Below are 17,140 nucleotides of genomic sequence, written 5' to 3'. Positions count from 1 at the left end.
GGGGAGAAGAGGAATAACCCTTGTAGAGGCTCTCAAGGGATGGTTGCTGACGTGAAAAACCATTTGCCCTGATCAAACTTTTGGTTTTAATCTGAGATGAAGGATCCAAGCCATTTAAGGGTGTTTCTGTTTACCCCTCAAGCTTCCTGGAGGCAAGAGAGAAGCTTCTGTGATCAATAGTATCAAATGGCATGAAGAAGCATAGAGCAATACATAGGAATATTATTTTTCAAAAGCAGAGATGGTCTACTAGATAACAAGACACTTCCCACATCATAACCTACAATCAGCCACAGACCAATCCAGTGTAGTGGTAGGTGATAAAAAGACTGATTTCTGGTTTATTAGAGTTCTTAGAAAATGGAAATTTTCTAAACAGCAGGTGGTACCTTGAGCAAAATTTTGAGGGTGGATTACTGCAACAGATATAGGCAAGTACCAGCCAGTAATAATTTTTAAAATACCATTTAACACCTTCATCCTGAAAAATTTTCCTGTGCTTATTACAGAACCACCAGTTTTTCAATAGACTTGTGCCAGAGACTTTGTAGAGCTGGATACGAGAGGTAAAATTCATTCATTCCCAACATCTAGTTCATATATTATCCAACTTCAAAAATGCTATTCCAATTTTAATTTTTTATCACCATATGTTCCTTTTACTTAAAAAAAAAAATCCTTTATTCTAAGAATTCTGACAGAAGAGTAAACAAGACTCTTCCTCTTCATAAAAAAAAGCTATCAATTTTTGTCAGATAAATTATAAATTCCAGTTAAAATTTGATGACCAAAACTTCCTGACTTAAAACTTTCAAAGCCAAATTGAATCTCAAGGAGACTGTTCAAAAATTGAGATACCAAGAGGGTCCCAACACTCAAAAGCATAGGCTTTTACTTTAAAACTGTCTGCTAAGTTCATGAGAAGTCCAATTTAAAATCAAATCATAAGTCAGATTGCACTGACAATTGCAAAAGCAGGAATGGATCTGGCCTATACTGTTGCCCTATAAACTCATTATTAATAAGGTATGTTTTAAGAGTTGAATCAAATGCTGTTGTGTTTGCAACTGAATTCTACTGGGGGAAATCCAGGAGAAAGTAAAATGTGTTAGAAAGTTAAGACTTTTAATTTCTCTTTCTGTGTATATTTGGTTTGCGAGATGCTTTGAAATCACAAAAAGATGGCTTTGTAAATAGAATGTGCAATATGATCCTGAAAAAGAGGCAATTCCTTGCCTTCACGAAGCAGAGCTCAGATGGTAAAAGAAATGAGTAAAAAATTAAGAGAATACTGACAGATTTTCATAGAGACATTTCAAAATGTTGACATTCAAAGTAATTTCAAAGATTAAATGGCTTTGAGTAGTCAAGAAACAAATCACATAGATCTGTCATCAGCATAACACTGGAAGCTGAAACCAAAACTATCCTGATGGCTGAAAAACTGAAAGGAAAAGCATACACCACAGAAATAAGTCTGCATCCACCAGCAGCAACTGAAATTACTAATTCTGGTAAGATGTTAATTTTAATAAGTCACATAGCTATGTGTATTATAACTGTAATCAAGGTGTCACTAAAGCTCTACAAGTATCCTGTGGTCATCAGCACCATTCAGAGGGACTGCTCTCTGACTTGCCCGTGACTGTGTCTCTCCCTCTCCTGCAAAGAATTTAAGCACCACAGACTTCTACCCAAGTGTCACAACACAACCCTTCCTTAAAGAAAAAAGAAAAAAAAAAAGTCAGATATATGTTATTTTTCTGGTTTTACTCTGTCACTGTTGGCAGTCTTGATCATCTTTTTGGCCGTCTCTCCTACAAATGTCTGTATTTTTCTCTGTTTATGCCTGGAAGCCCTTACCTCTGCTCCTCCTTGCATTACCGTCCTCTCACAACATCTTCTGAGCACCAGTTTCTATTGCCAATTGTTAACAGGAAACTGCCCCATCGTACCTGGAAATTGAGATGGAAACAGAGAAGTAAAAATAGAAAAGTAGACTCCATCTTGCATGAATCCAGTGAATTCAGAGATGCATGACTGTAAGGAGGGGAAAATAGGTGCTGGGAATCACAGCAGCCACACAGAAGGATAATGGGAAGTGCTAGTGTTAACCCTGAAACACAAAACAAATCACACAGACACTGCCCTGGGCTATTAAATCGGGATTAAGTAATTAGTTCATCAGATCTCCCAAGATCCAGGTGTGTGCATCAAATTTTAGCCATAAGCTGTTTTAACAACACCGAGTGTGCACTTTATGAAAAGCCAGACATATGACCAAGCCCGTATCATCCATTTCATCTGACTCCTGGTACAATGTCTTTTGAAATAGCTGTTTTCATTTCTCTTTACCTTACTGCCACCAATACAAGAGTAAAATAGATGGTGTTTTCAGGGTGGTCACTCCAGCACATTTTTAGAAGTTCAGTTATTGCACTTTCCATGCTTTTCCAGCTCCAAGACTGAGGGACTTTCCCTCATGCATCCAGCTCACTTTTTTGTTTTTCATCCTAATAAAAACACAAGGTATGGAGAGGAGATTTCAGAAAACCTGAGCAACTTAAGGGCTTTGTGTTGAACTGGAAAAACAAGTAATGCACGGGCAGGAGCAATCCACTGTAATAGAGAGAAAACCAAATGCCAAAGCCAGTCCCATCTGTATTCAGTATTTCAAGTTTTTTCTCTCCCTGTATACATTGTTTAGGACATTTAACTTCTAGTAAAGGCTGTTTTGTCAAATGTTCTAGAGGGACTTTATGTTTGTCATCTCTGTATCAAGAACAATGTGCATTATTTCACATTTCTCAGTAATAAATTTAATTTGCCATGTGTCAGCTCAATTACTGAGCTGATCTAAGGCACGATGAATATTTCTTGCCACTCATTTTGTGCTCAGTATGCATCATAATTTAGTATCATCAGCACATACAGCGAGTTACAGTGGGTCTTTCTAGCTAGGTAATTTATTTAAAATCAAACTATGAATCCAGGTATTAATCACACTTAACTCTTGCCTTCTGGGGGACAAAGATCTCTCAGTACAGAAAATTCATTTTCTTTCATGTATTTCTATGCCATGTCCTTCTCAGCCCCTGTTAGGTTCATCTTCACAGCCTGTCATGTAGATCCTTATCAGAGATTTTCTGAAAACCTAGATAAAATATGTCATATGCACTGCAATTATCTACTTTATAACTCCTAAGCTCATTAAAGAGGTCAATTAGTCATTATTGCCTTTTTTAAACCCCCTCTGGCAGCCTCAGGTTAGGCTTTGGCTCCTTAATGCAGGCAGTACTCAAACCGAGCGAATGCTCCCAGGAGCCAAGCGCTGCTGCAGCCAGCGCTGAGTACCAGCACTTTTAGAGGGAAAAAAAAGAGAAAAGGAAGGTAACTGCCCACTGTTCAGCTCACATATTAAATATTGATGAAAAGACTGAGAAAATAGAGCTGGAAATGTAAGGAAATCACATCTGAGAGAAGAAAAAAAAAAATCACGGAGAGAACAGGAGGAAGCAGGGAGTGAATACTGCAGAGCACTTTTGTAAGCAGAAGCTGAAATTAGCAGGGGGGTTATCTATTTGCAAGCAGAACAAATACAATTAGATGGTCCCCCTGCTAATTTTGGCTTCTGGTTGCACAAGTGCACTGCAGGGCACACACCTTCCTTACCATGTCCTCCTGTTCTGTGCTTTCCAGGTGATATCTGTGAAACAGCAAAGGAGGAGCACCTCCATTTTGAGCACTGACTGCAAGCACCTGGCTAGGATGATTCCTAGCAGTTTGTTATGAAAATAAGCACGCACAGATTTTAGATTATTCCATATGAAACCTTCCTCACAGCACTGATCCAGGGTGGTGCACTGCTGGATGAACCAACGCAACCCAGCATCCAAAAAGTCTCATGGTTGCCTTGCTCTTCCTCTGTTGGCCCATCTCAGTTTCTCTGTGGTTCCCAGGCAGGATCACACAAAGTCATGTGAAGATGGAGAAACCCAGCTCAGTGGGGAAGACAGGGAGAGGAGTCTGCCCTGCCCCAGCTGAAACTCCATCTAGGACTCCTCTGCAGAGGGTCTTTTTTTCTCTTGACCATGAACTATTCTCAAGTCATCTCCTTGACGTTTTCTCTGCCATTGTTGTGGAAATTGGAGGAGAGAAATGAAATGGAGTAAGAGAATGAAAGGTGGCTATTCCTGCCTCGATCTCATTATCTCTGCTGAAAAAATGAGCAATCATGGCAGTGAGAAACAAAATCTCTCAGGAGCGCTCACTCCAGGCAGAGAAAGCAGCAACAGAAGGAAAGAGAGCATTAATATGTGCTTTTCAACAACTGCTTTCCAATTTACTACTGGGCTCTAGCTCTCTTTTATTAATTTCTATTTTCTTTTTCTAACACTGTTCCCTTTCTAACAGTTTGTTGATGCTACAGATGATCACATTTCCTTCTATTAGCAAGTTTGCTTTATCTATATTTCAAAGTTGCAGTCTGGGCTGTCCACTATCTTATTACTCTGTGATAAGTAATATCTGCTATAACTGCATATGAATTCATTTTTCTCCATTCCTTTCATATTCCTTCAAAGTTGGCTCATCCAAAATAACAAATTGTCGTCTTGTGGCTGTTGGGCTTATTATTTTTGATCTCTACAGTAATTTAAGGTGTAACCTTATTATAGTTACTCATAGCTCTGGACACTATTTAAAGTCCAGTTTGTTTTTATCTTCTTAGCTATTAAGTGCAACCTACTTGGGCTGTGCATATACTGGACTAAAGGAATACTTCAGTGAACAAATCTCTGTATCATTTCCTAACACCCACGTTTTAAGGGTGCCCAATTAGTGAGGACAACCTCTATGCTGAGGTAGGTAACAAGCTATACTATATGTGATAGCATCTTTTGTGTTTACTAGAATTCAGATTAACAACATAACAGAAAGGGGTTTTTTTATAGAATAAGCCAGTCTTGCACTATGACAAGATTTATTAATATCTTACTATTACTGTGATATACTGAGTTGTTTGTTTTTTTCTATACACACTTCTGCTATTTATGTCCCTGATCCTCCTGTTTCATCCGTGCAAGTGGAACTTTCTATCCATGCCGAATCCTATGAAAGGATCCTCAGAGGTAGGGATATGTCCATTTGCAGCCAAACACACAAACAGTTGAGATAGGCCAAACAACAAATACTCAGATTTTTTGCATTGCTTCCCAAACTAGACATGTTCATTATTAACCTGGTTTCCAAATGGCCTAATATGCAATGGATATACTTACTCGTGCTAAAATTCCTGATGACCTAGAGCTCAGAAAGCTGATGTAGCTGAAATTTATTAGAAATGCAAAGGAGACTATAGCAATGCAAAGAAAAGCTTCATCCTGAAAGAAGAGTGGGTTCTAAGAGATGAATAGTAAACTATAGAAAGCCATTTGCATGGTATCACCAGTAAGAAATGAACACTGAACAAATAGTTACGAAAGTAAGTTATAATTAACATATCGACGATACCGGGAGAGCACTTGCAACTGAGAAGACAGCACAGCAGCAGGGAAGTGAAGTAGTCTGTGAATCTGACCCTTCACAAATAGATGATGTTTTACTCCCTTTCATTCATTTATTTAAAAGTTTCCCTGCTTGTGAAGACATAATATCTTCTGGGTGGATGTGGTACATGTTAACATGCTCCTCTGCTCATGAATATGATCATACAAATCTGTGCTTTGTTGAGAAATAACTACATGTACACTGCTGTCAAAAGGGTTTTCTATGGTGATCACTGAGCCCAGTGAGAAAACAGCATCATTTCAAATTTTGCTAGCACTCCTGAACCCTCAGCCACCTCCCGTAGGAAGGATTAACACTGTTAATGTGAAACAAGCCCACCATGGATAAGAGCACTTGAAGACCTCCACACCAGGACTATGACTCTTTCAAAATCTTTCAGTGTCCAGACCTTTAGACTTTCAGCAGTGCTCAGTGCTGCATCTTTGGAATACCAAACCCACTAAATATTCTGTAGCAAAATCATAAGCCTGAGAATGAAAACCCCATTTTACTAACTAAAAGCCATCTTACGTGCCGTGCAGCCCTTGCCAGGACCATAGGCATTAAAGGAAAGTGCTATGTAGATCAAATGCGGGCTCACCTGCCAGGCAGCATATGTTTTGCTACTGTCAAACCCAACGGCTCTGCGAAGAATTGAGACAGATGCTTATCTCACCTTCTGCACCTTTTGGAGAGATCATATCACAGCATCCACATTGTTGGAATGCTTTATTGTGAAACACAGCACCCTTTTTAACATTAGTTTGCCAGCAATCTGAGATTTGCTGGTAGAGGTTTTCTTCCACACCACCCAGTCTTGGCTATCTTAAGTTTTCCTAAAGTGACATGTTGGAATTCCCTCCACACATACCAACCTGGAGATATGCAAGGTTCAGTCAATTGTAAACTTTCACAACTGATTTACATGTTCCAGGTTTTAATACCCTCTCAATTCTTAAACGGATTAAGGAGGACAGTCTTTAGCTACATTTGACAGAGATTATTCTCGACATGGCCTATTTTTCATGGTAGTCATTTATTGTACTTGGTAATTAGCTATATGGCCTTTTGCATTGATTTTTCTTTCTGAATCTACTTTAGGTTTGCTCCCTAAATGCTGGATATGGTGTTTAGTGACACCACTTTTGTTTATTCTGCAGTCTGGCATATTTGATAATTCATTCATTTCTTCACATGACATAAATTGGCAATGAATAAACTAAGGTTGGAAATAAAATGGTTTTGGCTGTCATAGGATGGATAAAAGCCCTGGAATGGCTGCCCAGTAATAGGAATACTGAGGGCCAAAAACCCAACTGCTTTTTTAGATGAAGCTTAATCGGTTTCTGAAAAGGTTTATAAGACCTAACATAGTGGCTCTGATAACAAGGAAATGGGTCCCAAAATACAGAACGCTTTTTCCAGGGATATGAGAGATGAGTTTGCACACACAAAATGATTCATCATCACAAACCATCACAGCATTTTCTTGCATGTGCACAAAACAAACAAAAAATTAATCACAGCTTGTTACCTGTAAGCTTTCCTTTGTGCCTTGGAAAGGCTAACTTTAACTTTGAACAACTATTTTTTCCATAGGGGAAGAGTGACTTTTAAAAAATTTAGGGGCACATGCAGACAACTCCTGACACAGCATGTACTTGCAGTTTGTAAGGCTACACATGTTAACTGTCAACCAGATCCTGCTTTGATGATATTTTCCACAAAGATCAAGCATCATTGTATGTGGATTTTGTGTACAGAATTGCAGCCATGCTATTTTGATAACCAAGCTATATTTTTTTCAGGTTTTTGTATTTGGAGACAGATTTCAAGATGATGTCAGATGCACAGAATGCCTAAAAACAGGGAAGGAAATGCACATAGAGCAAGTGTTCCAGCTCCAACTTATTATCCAAATCCTAATGATTTAACCTCAGAGAAACAAGAAACAGACGTTAGTGAAGACATGAGAAAAGGCTCAGTAGCAAGCTTTGGCCCATAAACATTCCTTCTGCAACCATAACAGAGCTGCAGCAGGACAGTGCATGGAGCGGTATTTGTGCAATGTCTAAAAATGCAATGCAGCTTGATAGCTGGGGTCATGTTTGAACTCCACCATCTCCCTGTGGCTCACAGATGTGTCAGTGTGGACAGAGTAAGATAGATGATGCTCAAGGCTCCTACTAATCCACCATGCTCATTCTGATCCCATGCTTTCTTCTGCTTCTTCTCTCTCCTGAGTATCTCACATTTCTGAAGCTCCTTCCATCTCAGTTTACATCTCTTCACCTGTGGTCCCTTTTCTTTGGACAGTAGCAGGTGACAGAATTCAGTCTACTCTTTTTAGGTGCATTTTTCACTTTTACAATATCTCTGACATTACTGGAGAGGTCTAGGAACCGCTTGACACAGAAAAATACCCTTCAAAATATAAGTAATTTTACCAGAGGATTCAGGTAACATCCACATCTACAACATCTAGACTACATCTGCAAACCTTAGGCTGAGATCTCCTTTGGGCAGCACAATACAAATGGAATCAGCTCCAGGATGACTGCCAAAATCCCTTGAGGAGCCTCAGCAAGGGACAAGCCCAGCTCTACACACCTTGGTCCCCACTGCCTCACAGAGGAAGCCCTGTAACTGTAAAGCCACCTAAAAGAGAACAGAAAAACATTTCCTGCCCTTCTGTGTATCTGTAACAACAGATACCGTGACTGTGACAGTTTGGAACAGATCTATGGTACTTATTGTATATCACTGTGAAGGTGAAAGGCAAACACAAGCAAAAAGACAAAAGGAAGCACAAGAATCCAGAGCATACGCATTTAAACAAATCAATATGCTCCTCTCCATCAGAGCAGACTCACGGCTCCATTTTACATATTCCATGCTCCAGCCATTCACCCAAGACATTGCCAGCAATGACATTTCTATTGCTGCTGCAGTGGCAGAGAGTACAATTTTTCAGAAGGTGTTGGGGCGATGGGGTAGGGCTGAATTTGTCTGCCACTTAGTGAAACAGGTAAAGAGCCAGGAGGGACAGTCAGGTGAATAACTACATGTAACAGTAAGACAAATAGTTTCTGCATCAAATAGGGTCTGTAAAGCTGCCTTTGCCTCATGCAGTAGTAGCTTTAGAAGTAGTATGTATAGCCCTTTATACTCCCCAACTTGGTTCAACATGCTAACCCAGTGCAGACTTGCTCTTTTACAGGAGGTCATGGAGTGTGGAAGAAGGGTTACCACTCCTTGAGCCTAAGGGAGGTTGGGCTCTTCTCTGCATCAGGTCAAGGCTCTCAGGGCAGATTTGTCAGCACTTCAGGCAACAGAAAAAGAGTTTTACCATAGAGATCTATTCAGGGGCATAGGCTGTGGATGAGTCTCTGTAACATGAGATTTCCTAGCTGCCTCATGGAGTGTTAAGAACAAGCTAGTGTCACTTAGACAAAAATATTACTTACACTTGGGACTATCCCAACCCCAGGGCAGCAAGAGAACCTCTGAGGGTTATATCAGTATCATAAACTGTCTTAAAACTTTTTCAAACCCTACTCTGAATGTCCTCAGCTAGAAGAAAGAAGTGGAGTCAACCACCACCACTTAAAGCAGAAAGTTTAGTATGAATGCAACTGGGACTGTCCCACCCCATTCACCAGAAAGCCAAGGGATAATGGAAATGCTAGTTCACTTTGAAGAGACACTTGAAATATCAGTTGAACAACAAAAAGGTACCTGTCCCCATCTTGAGCCAATCTACAATGCTAGGTCTTACAAGAAAATGAGTGTAATAAAACATCAAGTCAAAGCAGTATTACCTGCAATCTTAGTTTGGTTAATTACAATTATTTTAAATATTTACTGCTGGAAGTGTGAGGAAAATGCAGAAACTGAATTGAAAACTGATGTGAAGATGTGACAATTCCAGTAACATAATGCTGTTGTATGATGGATTACTAATAAAATGCTTTAGATAATCCAATGCACAACAAAAATGCCTCAATGTGTCTTGCCATGTATCAGATAAAACGTGGAGTACTTATTTGGCATCAAAAATAGCTGCTATTCCTTCAGTATCCATCCCACTTGCAATAGCTGTAGAAAGAATAAGACACAGAAGCACAGAGGGAAGAGAAAGACAATGATAAAGGTATGAAAAATGCCTGTTTAATTATGCTCCAGGTTTTATCTCTGTTTCATATCAGCTCCCTCTCTTTCCTCTCCAAGAGAAATAACTGGCATGTGCTGTATTTTGAAAGTAGATTGACACAAAGAAAGAGAATTAGCCATGTCTCCTGGCATTAGTCTCCCTCCACAACAGCCTGTGATTGAGTCAGAGCTATTATTCTCACTTTCAGGTCTAAGCCACTATCAAAAAGGATGCTATTTCTCCAGCATCCTTTCCAGCAGGGATATACACTGTCTGGCAGAGATGATGGAGAGCACTTCAAGTCCTACAAAATATGCTCTGGCTCTTGCTTTTGACATCTTCACGGCTCATTCAATGAAAACCCAAAGTCAAAAGGGGGACAAGGAAATAATACTGCTGTTTCAGTTTTCTTATTATCTACTTTCTTACATACTTCTTCAGTTTACTCTATGACAGCATCTAAAATGTTATCTTCTTCGCGATAACCACACTGCCTCATGAAAACCCTTTCCCACTAAATCTGAACTCATCCCCTTTATGCTGCACATACAAAATTTTCTCAGCTCTCACTGAAATCTCCCAGATTTACTGCACCTGGGATAGAGAGCAGAACCTTTCAGCATTTCCCTGGTGATGTCAGAGTATTGCACTCATATCAGAACCAGCAAATTGAATGCTGATCCTAACAAACTCTCCTGCTCTGCTCTACTTTGAAGCTGAAGAACATCTCAACTTCTCTTTATGTAAGATCTTATTTTGTTCTCTTCAGTAAAGTACCTGAGTGCTTTCCTCAGCCAAATTTCTCAGCTCACCACCTGCTTTCCCTTCAAACACCTGTGGAGATCTGAAGGCAGAATTGTGTCTATTGTTGCAGTTATGAAAATACTGCAGGACTCAAATCACGCTATCCTTATGCTTCGACTCCTTTAATGAAGAAGCTTTCCTGAATCATTTTATTGAACTCTTTTCAGGAACAGTTTTGACTTCTACTCTTAGCACTGCAGATATTCAATGTGACTGGCTGTGGGACTGGCTGGCACATGCACCCAGCTTCAGAAAAGAGACAAGGATGAAACTGCTCCAGGGTCTACCCAGCATTCATGGGAGCTCATTAAGTGCAAGAGATCACATTCCAGTATTTCTATTAGCAAAGAGATATTTCTCACCAACATAAATGGGTGCCAGTGTCCAGAGCACTCATCCTTCATCACCTTAACAGCAAAGATACTGGTGCTCTAGAATGGGGTCCTTTGTAGCAGGTTTTGGATGGGACCATCTCTGTACCTGAGGAGCTGACAGGACTATATCTTTTATTTATTTATTTATTTATTTTTTCCATACCTAAAGCTTATTTTTTTCCTGTCATCTGAAAAACAAAAGTAGAGCTACAGTTTAGGTACATTTTTGTGTCTGGACAAATCTCAAATAGCTGTCACTTAATCCCGTCATCCAACATCACACTTCACTTAAGTGACTTTTCAGAACTAAGCCTGTATGGAACTGACTGTAGTATTTTACCCTCCTTGTGAAATATTCTTTCCTTTTGTGACACCAACTAGTCTTGAAATGCTGTAAAAATGCTGACAGAAGAAATACCAGAGAACAGTTTTAAAAAGCTTGTGAAGGATCGGTAGGTCCAGAGGTGTTTTTTCAGCATCAGAACAGCTAGGGGACATTTAAAACCAAACGGAAAAAATTCTAGAGGACACGGAAGATTTAGTGTATTTGAGGGAGTCACCAACATGAAAGGTAACATATTTTGGTGGAGGCTGGAGGGGACAGGATCTGACGGACAGTATGTCAGCCCTATAGTAGTAACGGGGGGGCAGGCAGCACTACTGGAACATGGGGAAAGCAATGAAATGAGAAAGGTAAATGAAGCGAAGTGTAGCATCAGGCAGAGGCCCCAACATCACAAACACAGTCGCAGTGTACAGTCTCATAGATCCCCTGAGTTTTACATTGAAGAGAAGTGACAAAATCATCAGGAGAGAAATGAGAATGACCAGCAAAACCCTGAGGAGGAACAGTGTGAGAAGGGAGTCAAAAACACTAAAGAGCTGCCTGAGGTTAGTGCTACTGGACTACGATTGATGAAGGGATATATTCAAAACTGCCTCAAAGGTTAAATGTGAAGCTTGGACAAGAGAATGAGAGAAAAGAAAATCTTCAGGAGTCCAAGATGTAAGCAGTACACATGGCACATACGCTCAGCTAGCACAATTCCACTGTGAAACTGAATTCCTGAACAGCAGCTCTTTGCTTTACTGTCCTGAAGTGACTCTCCCAGTTGTGTCTTTGGCATTTGAAACCTGCTGGCTTCCACTGCTACAGCACCTGCACCACACCGAAGGAAGTAGCTTCAAAATAAAGCCGTGGAAGGTTCATTAAAATCATACTAGCTTTCTAGGATTTCATTTTTCAAGCACCAGTCCACATATAGGCTTACAATATAAATGCATATATGCACACAGAAGCACACATACACATATAGACTAGGTTGTATATTCTATTGCTCATTAGAGCTCTTAAAATACTATTTAGCTGTGTTTTAAAGTTTTTCTTAGGAATCCAGATACAAATAAATGCAATGTGTCCCACAATCTCACTTTGGAGACCAAAGCAGTATTTCTCTGTCTCCCAAACAAGTCACAGTAGAGTCACATTTATTAAAAACTCCTCTCGTTTAGGCTTTTCCTAAGTCTTTGCTGTGTTCTGGAAGAAGCCACTCACCTTCCAAAGCAAGAGGTCCCACCAGGCTCTTTCCCGGATCCACACTCCAGACTTCTCCTTTGCATTCGTCCAGCTGCATCAGCAAGAGTCTTGTCCACATATGTATTACAGTATGCAGCACCTGAATGGTGGAATTTGTGGCCAATTAGTTTAATTTTGCACCCTCTAAAATTATGGGGATTATTCTGCTCTTTATTCAAATCATAAAGCCATTTTTCACTTAGCTTCGTTACATCTTTAATTACGACCTTATGTTGAAGTGGTATAATTTTACTTTAAGAGATATGCCAGAACTCAAGTACTGACATCTCCAGGTTTCATAGAAATTGCAGGGATCATAGGAATTTAACTTGATAATTACCTCAATATTTCAAGTCAGACAATCACCATATAAAATAATTATGGGTTGTTGTTTTTCCAAATTCACTTTGTGGGTTACGGTAGGTTAGCGCAGGTTATAATATATGATGTTAGATATAGAAATAGAGATAAAAAGGTACAATATACCTAAACGCAAGATTATTGAACCAGGTGTGTAAGGAATGCCAAAAGACAAAGCGAAGCACCTCTTTTAAATGCACAAAATAGCAAATATCACATTTCCAACTGAGGAATATTCAGATCAAGGATTCTTTTCCACCACCTCTTTAGCCACTGAAATTTCTTACCCCATGGGACTTGCAAAGGTGCAGACTGGCACAAGTGAGCAAAACTGTTCACTTCTTGTATGAAACCTTCCACAACTGGCCCCTCTGTCACCCATATAATCTCTCTTCTTTTACTAACAGAAGCAATCAGATAGTGTTTCATCATGTTCCTTGGCACAATTATGGTGATTTAAGCTATAAGCTACTAGCTAAGGTTTTGTTTAGTTTAAAAAAAACCAATTAACAAAGATCAAAAGGGTAATATTTTAGTATACCATCATTTGATTAAATTTTGTGGGGTTTTTTCCCCTTCAAGATACCAGTGTTTTTGTTATCTCTTGCATGTAAAGATGGAGAAAAAAATTACTTGGCATGATTTTCATCATGTTGATTCTTCTGGGTTCTCAAATATTATGATCCATGGAAAGTCTGGATTCATGCTTACTTCTACTCTTCATTAAGTCAGTTGTAGTTGAATTGCTGGTAGGGCAGGCTGCTGATACAGTAGGTGGGCATGCTGAATAAAATACATACCACAGCTGTACCTGCACTTGTCAGAGAGCCAACCTGCTTTACGCCAGTCTGTTCTCCACTGCTTCCTGGTCATAGCCCATCTGTTTCTGAATTCATAAAATGCTGAAGAACACAAATATCTGAACCTATTATAGGTAACATGCTTCAATTAAATTCTGATTGTGGAGCTGTGCTTAACAGACTAACATTGGTAATGTATCTCTTCCAAATTTGTCAGTAAAATAGACACCCATCCATAGATATTTCTGTGGAATTCAGAGGCTTTTCTGTGTAGTGGCTTCTACATATGGTGTACCTGGCCAATATTCTTGCAGTTGCAAACAAAATCAAAACCAAAAATAACTGCCAAACCAGAGTATGGAAGGTTACTAAGACAGATTAGATAAAAACCTACATATAGGGAGAGGTTCCACAGTAGGAGCACTTACAGGTGAAGTAAGCCAGACAGCTATTAACCTGAAGTTTACCAATAGCTTAGTGCTTTACTTTTTCATTGGATTCAGTGACAACGATAGTGCACACAAAAATTATGAAACTAATGAAAATTTACTTTGCACATATAATTTTTGCACTGGAGGTGAAACACTCAACATTACAAGGTCAGTTTCATAAAAACTAAGAATTAGAGGAACTCAGCAGGCTGACAATAATTGATTTAATAGGAACAGACTTTAAACAGAAAAAGTAGGTGAGGGATATATCCCCAGGAAATTTGCTGAGGATACCTACAGTACCTATGATTAAACTATCTGTCCTCTGGATGTCATCATTGCTCTTTTTATATGCAGTTGGTTAAAGGTGTATTTGTGTAGAAGATACCTGCAGTCCTAAGGAAGCTGGATTGGGTGCACCAGTTTTGGTAGCTCAATGCATTTCTAATTGGAACTGAATACACCAGAGTGTGGTCCAGATCATTACTATTTATAATCTACAATGAACAATTTTCTATAATGTAATGCAAAAAAATAGAAAAAAAAAAAAAAAAACCCCTGCACACATTTCATTTGATGTGAATTCACATCTCTGCTTCAAGAAGCACTTTATGCCTCTTCACAAAAAATTTTCATCTTTCCATATGTGCAGCTGAGACAGAGCTGCCAGTCAGCAATAGTGTTTGCAGTATTTGCAAAAATCTTTGCTTTAACATGGAACCAGAATTTAAAATTTCAAAATAAGGTGCTTGGTTTCTCCAGGGAGGGAATACTCCGTTAGTGCTGATGTGACAAAGCAAAAAGGAAAAATTTGAAATACACCTTCCCGTGACAAGGTTGACCCTGAGAGACTTGAGAGAGAAAACAGACCAAAGTGGGGCACTGCAGATATTTACCGTATTTCTACAAGACCTTTTATATGATATTAAAACAAAATAGTCTAAGTAGAAGCAGATTCTAGGTTGAATCATCCTCCCAGCATGAGGCATAATATTGAATTCAAGTCTTCGCAGACCCTTTCAAGTCCAGATGAATCCACAGACAAGGAGGGGCTGCTGTCCTAGCGCAGTTGGGTCTGCTGGCAGGTGGTGCAAACTGAACTGGCCCCAGCTAGCTAGTAAAGGAGACTGTCACCTTTGCACTTCTTTTCCTGAGCTGTGCCAAATATTTCTCAGCTGCTGTCAGCATCCATCCTGAACCACCTGAAAGTGTCGGTTTTAGCAGCATGGGGACCAATCCAGAAGTCTTAGAAAACACAAGTATGATGTCATTCTCCCTTCTGCATGGCCCTTACACACACAGAGAGTTGTCAGAGAGCTACATCGCACCAAAACCCCTACAGCTTTCGCAGAGGAATTATGGAGTTTTCAGAGAGAGATGCTGCCCACGTTGTACAAGCTAATGATTAACATATTCCTTCCCAGAAATAAATGCTCCTCTCACATAACTGTCCAACATGAAATTTTGCAGAGGTGCAGGGAATTCTCCATTCCCAGCTTTATCCAAAGTATTAGTCAGGTAGCATTCAGAAAATCTACAGGTCTACAGAAAGCACCTAGACTGAGCCTTGAAGTAAAAGACTGTTTCAGTGCTGAGCCTTTGAGCTCCTGTCAGCCAAGGTGTTTATGGTCTGTTAGTTTTCTATGTGCTTATGGTTTTGGTAACACTCAGAAGCACTGTTAGCAGGGCTGAACAATTTTTTCATGCCTCAGCCCATTAAGGATCATAAAATTTGGTATTTCTGTAAGCAGCTCACAGGTGGAGCAGAATCTCTTAGGTGAGGTAACAGCAAATCCCTCAAAAAGGGCACTGACCTTTCCCTCGAGGAAGAGGTGGCAGGTTCTCTCATCCTTTTACCCAATAGCTAGTAGGTAGCCCACCAGTTCTGAGGAAAAAAGGCCATTTCCAGGTGTCCTAACTTCTAAACTGAAACACAGCAACAGGTCACAGAACAGAAATAAAAGAGTATTCCCCTCTCCCAGGGATGTGTCTCAGCCATACAAGTAAAAAAATGTGTTGTGCACTTGCTGTGTCTCTTTAGTCCAATTAATCCTTTTAGTTTCATGCCACTGGGGAAGCTTGAAAGAAGTTTCCTTCCCCATACCCCAGCAGGCTCTAACTAGAGGCCAAAGCACTTCTATGGGAGGCACAAGAGGCAGAATACATTGAATACATTCAGACAGTGATGTATTTGGAGCTCCCAAATACTGGCCACTGAACTGCTGTTTTGCAGAAGGAACTAGTACTGCCCTGGCTACATTTTGGAATTATGGATGCTGGGTTTCTTTTTGAAAAAAGATGCCTCTGTCTCTGTCTTCAGGAAAAGATCTCTATCACCAAGCAAACAGTATAAATACTACAGGGCATACCTATTGGCTTAAACACGGCTCCACACTCAGTCTGCTGGGGTTTTGGGCAGTTCCCAGCAAAAGACAAGGAGACCAGAACCCCTCTACCTGCTTGCCACACTAGCAGGACATAGGCCAACACTGATCTGAACATGACAAAGGTGCATTAGCCCAGTACTGACAGGCTCAAGCTTTGAGGAAGGCTTATTGGTTCGGACATAGCAATGTGTTACTATGGCTTTATGGCTTCTGGATCAGAGCTGGAACTGGTTTTGTCTGGGAGACAGACACTCAGCCCCTAGAGAAGCCTTATATGCCAAACAGGGCTGTGCAAATGTCTCACTGGATATCAGAGAGCCAAACCCCTTGGAGGATGTGCACTTTAGCTTCACCATGTAACCTTTTCTGACTACATAATATTTTCAGAGGAGCTGTGCCAATTCATTTAATACAGTTTGTACACCATTTTGTAGTGAAGTATGAAGAACATTATTAAAAGATGGATTTTAGGATGTTCAGTCTATTGTTTTTAAGCGTCTTCTAGAAATGCAAAAAACACAGCTAGAAAAAGAACTTTGATGTGCTGCCCCATTTCAACACTGGAGTTTTGCCTTGCATGTTAATGTGTGTGTTTTCATGCCTCAGCTACACTAACTGTACTCCTTTCCTGTTTCTATTTATTTTGGAAGCAATATATGTTTACTAAATCAGTTGAAAAGTGTTAATGATCAGTTCACAGAATACTAA

The 17,140-nt window shown here is 39.8% G+C and overlaps 1 long non-coding RNA gene across 1 annotated transcript; it reads right to left on the bottom strand.

Annotated features, from left to right (window-relative positions):
• Window positions 1–1,960: 1,960 nt before the first annotated feature.
• LOC113481365 lies at window positions 1,961–15,962 on the bottom strand. The gene is made up of 4 exons (XR_003398663.1): window positions 15,860–15,962; window positions 12,434–12,554; window positions 11,969–12,037; window positions 1,961–2,116 (listed from the first exon to the last, which is right to left on the bottom strand). It is a non-coding gene; the product is annotated as an uncharacterized LOC113481365 (long non-coding RNA).
• Between the last annotated feature and the right edge of the window lie 1,178 nt (window positions 15,963–17,140).

Source organism: Athene cunicularia (genome assembly GCF_003259725.1).
Source record: "Athene cunicularia isolate RWA chromosome 5 unlocalized genomic scaffold, athCun1 chr5_part3, whole genome shotgun sequence".
In the NCBI taxonomy this organism is placed as follows: domain Eukaryota; kingdom Metazoa; phylum Chordata; class Aves; order Strigiformes; family Strigidae; genus Athene; species Athene cunicularia.
The sequence above is the reverse complement of the archived record's forward strand: the minus strand, read 5'-3'. Positions and strand labels throughout refer to the sequence as shown.